Raw genomic sequence first — 12,090 nt, forward strand, 5'->3', positions numbered from 1 at the left:
ACAACATTGTAGGGTCATGATCCAGGGTACTGACAGCAGTACAACATCGGATGGTCATGATCCAGGGTACTGACAACAGTACAACACAGGACCCAGGGTAATGACAACAGTACAACATCTGATAATCAACATCCAGGGTACTGACAGCAGTACATTGGAGGGTCATTATCCAGGGTACTGTCAACAGTACAACATCAGAGGGTCATGATCTCGGGTACTGACAATGGTGCAACATTGTGGGGTTATAATCCCTGGTACTGACAGCAGTACACTATTAGAGGGTCATGATCCAAGATATGGAAAATAGTACCACACTGAAAGTCGTGACCCTGAGTACTGACAACAGTAGTGGTGGGTCATGATTCAGAGCACTGACAAAAGTTCAACAGGGGAGGGTCATGACCCCAGATACCAACAATAGTAGAACATAGGGGGGTCATGGCCCAAGGTACAGACAACAGTACAATATTACATGGTCATGAACCCAGGTACCGACGACAGTACAATATTGCAGGGTCATGACCCCAGGTACTGACAACAGTACAATATTGAAGGGTCATGACCTAAGATACTGACAACAGTATAACATTCAGGGGTCATGATCCTGGATAATGACAACAGTACAACTTTGAACAGTCATGACCCCAAGTACTGACAAGATTACAACACTGGAGGGTCATAATCCTTGGTATTTATGACAGTACAACATTGGAGATCATGATCCTAGTTACTGACAACAGTGAAATATAGAAGAGTCATAACCCCTGTTACTGACAACAGAACAGCACTGGAATATCATGACCCCAGATCCCAATATTTGGAGTGTGATGATTCTGGGTACTAGCAGCACTACAACATAGATGGGTTATGAGCCCAGGTAATGACAACAGTACAATATTGTAGGGACATGGCCCCTGATACTGGCAACAGTATAAACACTGGAAGGTCATGACCTCAGGTACTGACAACAGTACAATATTGGTGGGTCATGACCACAGGTATGACAATAGTACAACAATGGAGGGTCATGACCTTGTGTACTGACAATAGTACAATGTTGGAGGGTCATGACCTGGATATGACAAGAGTGCCAAAAATGGAGGTTCATGACCCTGGTATTGACAACAGTACAACATTGGAGAGTCATGACCCCGGGACCTGATAACAGTACAATATTGGAGGGCTGTGAACTCAAGTAGGGCCAACAGTGCTAACTCTGGAGGGTCATGACCCCAGGTACTGACAACAGTGCAATAGTGGAGGGTCATGAGCCTGGTTACTGACATCAGTAAACATAGGAGGGTCATGACCCAGGGTACTGACAACAGTACGATATTTGAGGGACATGATTCAAAATAGGGAAAATAGTACAACACTGAAGGGTCATGACCCTGAGTACTGACAATAGTACTGGTGGGTCATGATTTTGCGTACTGAAAAAAGTGCAACACAGGTGGGTCATGACCCCAGATACCAACAACAGTAGACCGTAGGAGGGTCATGGCCCAAGGTACAGACAACAGTACAATATTACATGGTCATGAACCCAGGTACCACCAACAGTACAATATTGGAGGGTCATGAACCCAGGTACTGACAACAGTACAATATTGAAGGGTCATGACCTAAGATACTGACAACAGTATAACATTCAGGGGTCATAATCCTGGGTAATGACAACAGTATAACATTGGAGGGTTATGACCTCTGGTACTGACAAAAGTACAACATAAGAGGGTCATGACCCCAAGTACTGACAATATTAGGCCATAGGACAGCTTGTTGACAGTCTGATAAGTAGCTGCTGAACCATGAGATAGAGGAGGCACTAACATTTATGGAGGATAGAGTTTGAGTAGCATATTGTGATTAACCATAGCAAAAGCTTTGGATTGGTCTAAGAATATAGTAGACACAAAAAGGCCCTTGTTTCTGTAGTGGTTCACTGTGTTAGTGAAAGGTAGTAGTGCTGTAGTTGTGCTATTGTTGTGTCTCAAGCCATGTTGTGCTTTATATATCAGGTTGTTATTTTGGAGATACTGCATTAGTTGAGTAGGGACAACTCTTCCTAATATTTTACATAAGGGTGATAGTATAGTGATCAGTCAGTAGTTAGTGAGTTCAAAATTTGTGAAGTGGTATAATATGTGATGTTTGCCATAAGCTTGGTACCTTATTCTCTGATAAAGATCTATTGATGAGAATAGCAACAGGATAGTCTATGTCTTCAGCTGCTAGATGTAGGAAATCTGCTGGTAGGTTATCAGCTGCCAGACTAGTTTGTTTAAGTTTGAGTAGGAGTTTATAAATAACCTTGGTGCACACAGGCTGCAGGGAAAAGTTGGAGGAGTTGTTTTGTATATTGGGCTGGGTTTGGGTAGTTGTTGTTGTGGAGTTGCTAGCATTATTTTGGGCATTGGCAAGGGTTTGGGCAGTTTCAGTAAGGTACTTATTAAATTGTGTGGGAATGTTGTCTTGCTTGTTTAGTGTCACAGGGGTTGGGCTTGTGGATTTTCCTGGCTGAAGTATAGCATTTATTGTGGCCCAGACTTTTTGAGGGTTGTAAGCATATTTTTCTTGCATGTTGTTATGTAGTTAGATTTGTCAAGTCTAATTTGTTTTGGTTTTGTTACAGAGTTCTAAGTAGTTTTGTCTTGTAGTAATGGTTTTGTCTTTATGGAACTGTATCCAAGCCTTATCTCTTTCTTTCATTGTAGTTTTAGTTTCTTTAGTTAGCCATTGGGCATACTTAGCTTTTATTCTAATGATTCTGGAAGATGCATGATAATTTAAGATTTGTAAGAAGGTTGAGTTAAAGTACTGCTCAGCTTCATCAAGAGACAGTTGCTTCAGGGGAGTCCAATTACATCATTTTAGTGCAGTGATGAATTTACTAGGTATAAAGCTTTTTTATTTCATACAACTCTGAAGATAGTTTGGTTGATGTGTTGGGATCTATTTCTAATTAGATAGGTTGACTGATGGTCACTTAAGCTATTAGGCAGACACCCAGACTTGTATGCAAGAGATGGGTCAGAAATAAGAATCCAATCGAGAATGGACTTGCGGTGGGATGATTTGTTGATTTTAGTGGGGGATGAGATTAGTTGGGTAAACCCATGGAGGTTAAAGTGGGTGGAGGGATTGTGGCTGAAGCAGTTAAGCCAGTCAATATTAAAGTCACCTAATAGTATAGTTTCTTGTGGAAGGGAGTTTGATATCCAGTCTAGTATGTTTTCTAGTATAGTAATGTTATTACCTGGTGGGATATAACCACCTACAATATTAATATGCTTGTTGGGGTTTAATTTTAATTTAGCAAGGATTTGTTCTACATTATGGGCTTCAGGGGGATTTCTATCAAATAATTCAATGTTAAGATGATTTTGAAATAATATTGACCCCATCCCTTTTTCCTCAGTTTATCTCTACATATAATACTGTAGCCAGGAGCTGTAATCTCATTACTGTAGTGGTCTGGTTTTTGTCATGTTTCAGTTAGCAAAATGATCTCTGGTTTCTATAGGGCTATTAGGGAATGAAGGTCATGAATTTTGTTTAATATGCTTCTTACATTCAGGTTTAGGAAAAGGAGTGAGAAGGTTGGTCTGAGGGGATTTAGTTGATCTAAGTTTGGGTTGGTTTCTGTAGTAGGTACTGGGTTAGTGTGTATATCACCACTGAATGAAAGTGTTTTAAGTAGGTGTAGGTAGAGTTTAGTAAGCTTCTAGATTATTTTAGCATGTCTTTGAGAAGAATGGGAGCTCAGTTTACCTGAAATTAGATTGTGTAGGAAAGGGATGGATTGGGTGGAGATTAGGTTGCATGGTGAAATGGGGAAATGTATTAGTTTTATAGGATTGCCTATTGCATTTGTTTGTCATGGGGGTGGGGTGTTGTTATTAAGTTAAGTATGGTAGGTGGTGAGGAGTGAAAGAATGAGTAGAGAGGAAATTGTGATGGGATAGATTAGTGTGTTTAGTAAGTGGGGATGTGTTCTGTTGAACATTGAGTGTAGGTTGAGAAGGAGTAGGATGTCTATAAGGTTTATTTTGTTTACTAGTAAGAGATGAGCATTGTGGTGAGGCGGTGTGGTAGAGTGTGTCCCTGTGGGGGTATCAAGGTGCAGTGTGGTAGGATAATTGGATTATGGGAGGTGATTTTCCTTAACTATAAGTGTAATTGTTCTAGGGGTGGGTGGGAATGGGGTAGGGTAGATGAGTGATGTGAGCCCGAGTGAAGTGAGGGCGAACAGTGCGGGGCTACACCCATGGATAATCTCTGAAAAAAACAATCAGTAAACAGGTAAGCTTGACAGAAGTGAGGCTAGGAGAGGCGGGGGGTGCAGAGCAGTCTAGGGAGACAGACTGAGTAAAATCTGTGGGAAAGGAGGCAGTGGTAATACAGAGTATAGAAACAGGAGATAGGCAGAAAGGAAACAGAGAAAAAAGTAGGAGGGACAGTTTAGTACAGGGGGACCAGAATAATGAGTAGGAGGGTATTAGTTGTCAGGGAAACTCTCAGATAGTGAAGATAGTTGCAGAAAGGTAGGAGAGTGGGGGAGCAGGGTAGAATAGGGAGGCAGGGAGTGGCCTCGAGGTGTGCAAGAGAACTAGCTTACACAGGACAACAGTTCAGATATTAGACTAGCACACTTAGCATGACATACTTAGACTGTCACAATTTAATATCAGTAGGCATCAGCGGAGGGACTCAACTGCAGGTAGTTCCAGGCAGGGTAGGTCAGTGGCCTTGGCAGATGAGGAGTTATTGCTAACTGAGGCAGTCACAGTTTAATGTCAGGAGGCACCAGCAGAGGGACTCAACTGCAGGTAGTTCCAGGCAGAGTAGGTCAGTGGCCTTGGCAGATGAGGAAATATTGCTAACCTATGTTAGCCAGAGCACACCACAGAACTACTAGATAGGAGGAGATACATAGGAGGGTCATGATCCAGGGTACTGACAACAGTACAGCATAGGAGGGTCATTACCCCAGGTACTGACAGCAGGTCAACATAGGAGGGTCATGACCCCAGGTTCTGAAAACAGTACAATATTGGAGGGTCATGACCCAAGATGCTGATAATAACATAACATCGGAGGGTCATGATTCCTCTTACTCACAACAGTACAACAATAGAGGGTCATGACCCATGGTACTGACAATAGTACCAACACTTGAAGGTCATGACTCCTGGTACTGACAAAAGTACAAGATAGGAGGGTCATGACCCCAAGTAGTGACACAAATACAACATAGGAGAGTCATGATCCCAAGAACTGACAACATTACAACACTGGAAGGTCATGATCCTTGGTACTGATGACAGTATTCAAGTGCTACCACACAGATGGTGACAAAGTGCTACCACACAGACAGTGACCAAGTACTACCACACAGATGGTGAGCAAGTGCTACTACACAGACAGTGACCAAGGGCTATCACACAGTGACCAAGTGCTACAACACAGACAGTGACCAAGTGCTACCACAGTAAGCCAGTGCTACCACACAGACATTGACCAAGTAATGCCACACAGTGACAAAGTGCTACCACGCAGACAGTAACCAAGTGCTACCACACAGTGACCAAGTGCTACCACACAGATGGTGCCCAAGTGCTACCACACAGTGACCAAGCAGTACCACAGAGACAGTCACCAAGTGCTGCCACACAGATGGTGACCAAGAACTACCACACAGACAGTGACTAAGTACTACCACACAGATGGTGACCAAGTGCTACCACACAGTGACCAAGTGTTACCACACAGACAGTGACCAAGTGCTACCACACAGTGACTAAATGTTACCACACAGTGACCAACTGCTACCACACAGTGACCAAGCAGTACCACAGAGACAGTCACCAAGTGCTGCCACACAGATGGTGACCAAGAACTACCACACAGACAGTGACTAAGTACTACCACACAGATGGTGACCAAGTGCTACCACACAGTGACCAAGTGTTACCACACAGACAGTGACCAAGTGCTACCACACAGTGACTAAATGTTACCACACAGTGACCAACTGCTACCACACAGTGACCAAGTGCTACCACACAGTGACCAAGTGTTACCACACAGACAATGACAAAGTGCTACCACACAGTGACCAAGTGTTACCACACAGACAGTGACCAAGTGCTACCACACAGAGACCAAGTGCTACCACACAGATGGTGACCAAGTGCTACCACACAGGTGGTGACTAAGTACTACCACACAGATAGCAAGTGCTATCACACAGTGACCGAGTGTTACCACACAGACAGTGACCAACTGCTACCACACAGTGAACAAGTGCTACCACACAGTTACCATGTTTTACCACACAGACAGTGACCAAGTGTTACCACACAGTGACCAAGTGCTCTCACACAGACAGTGACCAAGTACTACCAGACAGTGACCAAGTGTTACCACACAGACAGTGATCAAGTGCTACCACACACTAAGCAAGTGCTACCACACAGATGGTGAACAATCGGATGCAACACTTTGACATGATTCAAGGTCGATCTTTAGAGATTCGAACATTTAATCATTCGTTAATGTAATATAGACCCGTTCCAGCCATGTGTAAGTATCACCCCAGTATGTATGTAATAATTGCCAGCTCAGGTAAATCATAGCTAGGTATGGCTAAGTATTCCTCTTATGTCCCCACAGCTGCAATGGAGCGGGCCACAAACCAGGAGGCCCACATCAGTCGCCTAGCGAGGTTGTGACACAAGGCAGGTCAGTAATACTCATGCATTTACTGTCAAAGGAAATAAAAATAAAAGTAGTAAATTAATTGCCTGTATAAAACCTGTATTGTTCAAGGCAAGTACTGCATACACTAGAGAATATGACAGGAAGAGTCTCATATTGTTTGTATGTCAAAAAAGTGTAATAGCCTGACAAAACAGGTCTAACTGCTGGACTGCATGTGTATATTCTGGTATCATATGGTAATGTAGATTTGTAATCATGTAATAGTCCTGTTGTATTAAGCACTGTTACCCACACCATGCACCATAAATTGAATGTATAGGAATGCCAGTATATGACAGGTGTAATTCCCAGAGGCCATTATGTACAACTGAGAGACACATAGACAGTAAATAGGGAAAATGTAGACAAAAAAAAGCTGAATAGCTCATACAACTGAGATATAAACAAAGACATTGGCAACCTTCAAACACTGGACCCCACTCAGTTTGGGTTTGTGAAGGGCTGATCTTGTCTCCTGAATCTGATTGACTTCTTTGAATCAGTCTCCAGAGCTGTGGATGAGGGTAAGGCAGTCCACACAGCCTATCTGGACCTCGACAAGGCCTTTGACACTATCCCCCACTCTGGAATCATAGATAAACTAACTAAGCTGGGCATAAATCCCTACATCACTTGATGGGTTGCCAATTGGCTTATTGACAGAACCCAGACAGTAAAAGTAGCCGACTCCAAATCCAGCTCCAGACAAGTGACAAGTGGAGTACCTCAGGGTTCAGTCCTGGGACCACTCTTGTTTGGCATCTACTTCTCTGAAGTACAGGCCAACACTAAGGGACTCTGGCTAACAAAGTTTGCAGATGACTGCAAACTGGGAGCCATTATTGAATCCCCAAATGATGTGGATATTCTACAAAAGGGCCTTACAGAAACAGATGCCTGGTGCCAGAGCCATGGGCTCAAGCTTAATGCCAAGAAATGTATAGTTATCCCCTTTGGGAAAAAAACATGTACCCATGAATTACCACATAGGTGGCAGGACACTAAACATCGAAAGTGTGATGAGAGACTTAGGGACACAGGTAGACAGTGGTCTCACTTTCAATAACCACATTGCCACAGCAGTCAGGAAATCCTTCTATGTGGCACACCTCATCACTCAGGGCTTTTCATCCAGAAAAAAAGGAGGTCATTGTCCCACTGTACTCATCTCTCATTAGACCCATTATAGAGTATAATGCCCCACTTGGTATGCACCTCACAAGACATCTGCAACAGCTGGAAAGGCCACAGAAATACCTGACTAAAAGAATCACAGGTCTAAAGCAGATGCCATATACTGACCGTCTAAAAAAACTCCAGCTATACTCTGTGGCATATTGTCTACTCAGAGGTGATCTCTGCTTAACATACAAGGCCATGTCAAACCCTGAGCTGTTGGACATGCTCCACTTAAAGAAATCCCAATCCCTCAGAGCCACATGCTCCAGGGATCTAAACCTTGTCATCACAATGAACAAAACATGCTGGAGGGATAGGTTCCTGACCCAGAGACTCCCCATACTCTGGAATAGACTGCCCATACATATCAAGCAGAGCGCCTCATTGGCCCTCTTCAAAAGGAACCTTGATGATTGGATGGGAGATAGGAAATTCACCCCAGGGATCATGTCAGTCGCCCTGTTAGACAGGGTCCTGGAGAAGTAAATATTGTATCAAGAAATATCCAGGGAATTGTTATGGCTAGGCTTGCACAGGCCCTAGGGCCGATAGCCTAGTACCAACCTATGAATGTATGAACCTATGAACTGTTGTTTTTTTAGCACACATAGCCACGGTTCGAATCCTGCCAGTGGTAATAGTCTGCATACAGAATCATACCCCACAGCTGTACAGATATGTTCAGAATGTCTATTAAAGTGGCCCATATATGTTGCCTATCAACCTGTCCCCTGGGAAATCAGTGGGATGATCCCAGATGTGTAGGCAGCAAACAGGAAATACAACTGATTGACACACAGCTATGAGAACAAAGCTGGCACATTAGCAACTCCCCAATACCTTATGTGACTAAGAAGCCACATATGTCCCATTTACACTCCAACTTATCAAGCTGTGGTCAGAGTGTGTACAGTAACAGAGTGAGATGTATGTGCATAATAGTAATGTGGAATCTGGTACTAGTTTGTGGGAACATTCAGGTAGTGCTAATAAAGATTCCCCCACAGGTCTGTCAGATACCAACACTGTGCCCAGAAATACAAGAATGATATGCAGTTGCTCTGAATAATGAGGTATTACACATCACTGTCACCCACACTGTCCTACAACATATAACTGTCTAGGAAATCTGTATACGAGTGTTGTAATACAAGGTCAGAATGCAAAAGCACAGGGGTTTAATAAGACAGAAAGCAGATAGGAGATATACAGCAATATGAATATAGCAGACACAACTGTGATGGACAGTGTTTAAGTTATAGCAGACACAGACATGGTCTGAATCCTGGGAGTGGAATTAGGCTGCATACAGAATTATACCCCACAACTGTATAGATGAGGCCAGAATGTCCAGTATATGGGCCCATATCTGCTGTCTGTCCCCCTGTCCCCCTGTCCCCCTGTCAAGTCTGTGGGATGATCCCGCATGTTTAGCCAGCAAACAGGGAATACAAGTGATTGTCGAACATCTATGAGAACACACCTGTCATTGTAGCAACCCCCGAAACTGTTAGGAGAGTAATAATTTCAAGTATGTCCTATCTACACTCCCATGTTGTCAAGCTGTGACCAGAGTGTGCCCAGTAACAGAGTGAGATGTATGTGCATAACACTAATGTGTAATCTGGAACTTTGTGTTGCAGCAGTCAGGTAGTGCTAACAAACATTGCTCCCACAGGTACGTCGGATACGAACACTGTGCTGAGAAGACCATTATAACCTGTACTGGTAGTGTTCACACTGGTATTGTAGGGAATTGTGAGTGTTGCAGTTTCTGTGAATAATAGAGTATCATTGGTCACTGTCACCAACACTGTGCTACATAATATGTGTAGGAAAGCATGTGTGTGTGTGTCAGGTCACTAAAGGTGTAAGAGGTCAATATTCTAGATATGTCCCGTCACACCAGCATGTGGTCAACACATGGCCAGAGTCTGTGCATAAAGAGTTGGATAGCTATGTGCACAACATCAACCCAGAATCTGGGAGTATGTGTAGAAAAGTTAGTTAGTGTTAACAAACATTGTCTCCACAGGTATACCAGGTAAGAGGCGTATACTGCAGGAAAAAACAGTTCATGCATAATGATGACTACAGGCATATTACTGTCCAAACTAAGGCTATAGGGTAGTGTAGTAAGACTTGTAAGGTACAGATAACAGCAGTGACTATGAAATTAATGTGGACTACAGGAATATAGTAGTTGTTAATTGACATCTTTCTCTCCCCACACCATATCTCCAACAACAATAATCAACATACCCACCCCAACTGGTATGTACTGACACCTATGTTAATGTCCAGTTGTTTGATAAATATTTTAATGGTTCCCATGCATGTGTTATATTGAATTATTCCAACATTGGTGGCATGGTGCCATCAGTGTACTTGCATGCTGTTCTTATTACCACTGTGGTCCCATATATGCATGTGTTCTGTTTGCTATGCAACTGTTCCATATCTGGTGTCTGGGTTAATGGGAATATCTATGCATGCTGTTATACCTAACCCTGGAATGTGTTGACTATTACTAACCCACATATAATGATGAAATCTAAATACTATAACACGCTTGGGAAGGCCGGTCCCAGCGGTCCCACCTGTCCCACCTCAGATGGCCATGGCACCGGGCACCAGCATGTCTGGGGCCCAACTCAGGACCTCTCTGTCTGTTGGTCCTGCACCACCTTCAGGTGGAACCACCTCAGGGGATGGTGCTTGCCCTCCCTTGGGAGTGGGCATGGACAGGCACCTGTCACCTATGGCCAGGTTGGGGTTGTGGTGCATAGAGTTATCAACCAGCAGTTTGGTGATCTTCTACATGAGCTCAAGGGCCGTGTGTCATGATTAGAGAGTCAGCCTGGCTCTACAACTTAGCCCCCAGCACAGCCACCTTCGGGGCTGTGAAGGTGCAGTGGTGACTGTCCATGGGTGGGGACCTCAGTCCCACTGTTTCCACTAGGGGGCTTGTGGGCTTCCCTTTTCCAAACACCCCTCCCCATCAAGGTGTGTATATGTGTCATATACCGCCCCTGTATGCATCTTGTTTGTCTTGTCTGGTAACCAACCCAACCTACCTCCCCACATATACCTACTACCCCTCCCCAACATCCCATTCTCACCTGCAAAAATTAAAAAAGGGCAATCTGTTCCCACAAAAAAATCTCCTCCCATACATAGCTGTCCATTTCGCACATGTGCCCACTGGACACATGTAATCTGGTTTAATTGGCATCACAACATATTATTGTTGTCCTTACCCCCTCCCAGGGGTTTGAGTGTCCAAATCAACCTCCAAATTCAGTGTATATGCACAGCTGTTGCTGTAGAAGAAATGGGCAGCTATGGACCTTCCCTACACCCTTCCTGCACATCCCTGGCTAGTTTCCCTACTGTCTTTCCCTCTTTGTGCCCCTTTTTTCACCACTTTCTTATCAACCCCTTTTTCTTTTCTTTTAAAGAAATTAGCACTAGGTAAGCAGGAGTAAGCATTTTTAAGCAGCAGTAAGTGGGTTTAAGCCTGTTTGCTTGGGGGTAAGCTATGCCCATACAGGTTAGACAATTTAGAAGCTAACTGAGTATAAGAAATTGTAACCGGAAGTTAGCAGTGCTTACCTCCACTCAAACCCACGCAAAACCGCTTACAACTGCTTTAAAGTGCCTTAATCACTCTTATCCAACAGCCCATGTTTTGCCCAGCAACAAAATAAACAGCCACTGTAAGTCTTGAACCCAGGACCCTGCACTCTGTAGCCACAGTCATGTACCACTAAGCCACATCAGATATACATAGCCCTGATGTTTTCAAAAACATATCATCCAGCCCAGTCATTCAACAGTACAGAGACTGTATTCCAATATTTAGATGTATGTGTGTGTAAATATATTAATATCTCAATAGATACAACATATATATATATATATATATATATATATATATATATATATATATATATATATATATACATATTTATAAATATATGAACATATATACATGCAAATGCCTACATCTATAGATATATATGTCTACACCTATATGTCTAAATATACAAAGCAAGTTACATATATGTAAGCAGATATATATCTATGTAGGTAGATACGGGCATATATGTATATATATATATATATATATATATATATATATAT

This window comes from Protopterus annectens, chromosome 2.part1, assembly GCF_019279795.1.
Source record: "Protopterus annectens isolate FY-2018-M chromosome 2.part1, PAN1.0, whole genome shotgun sequence".
NCBI lineage: Eukaryota > Metazoa > Chordata > Ceratodontiformes > Protopteridae > Protopterus > Protopterus annectens.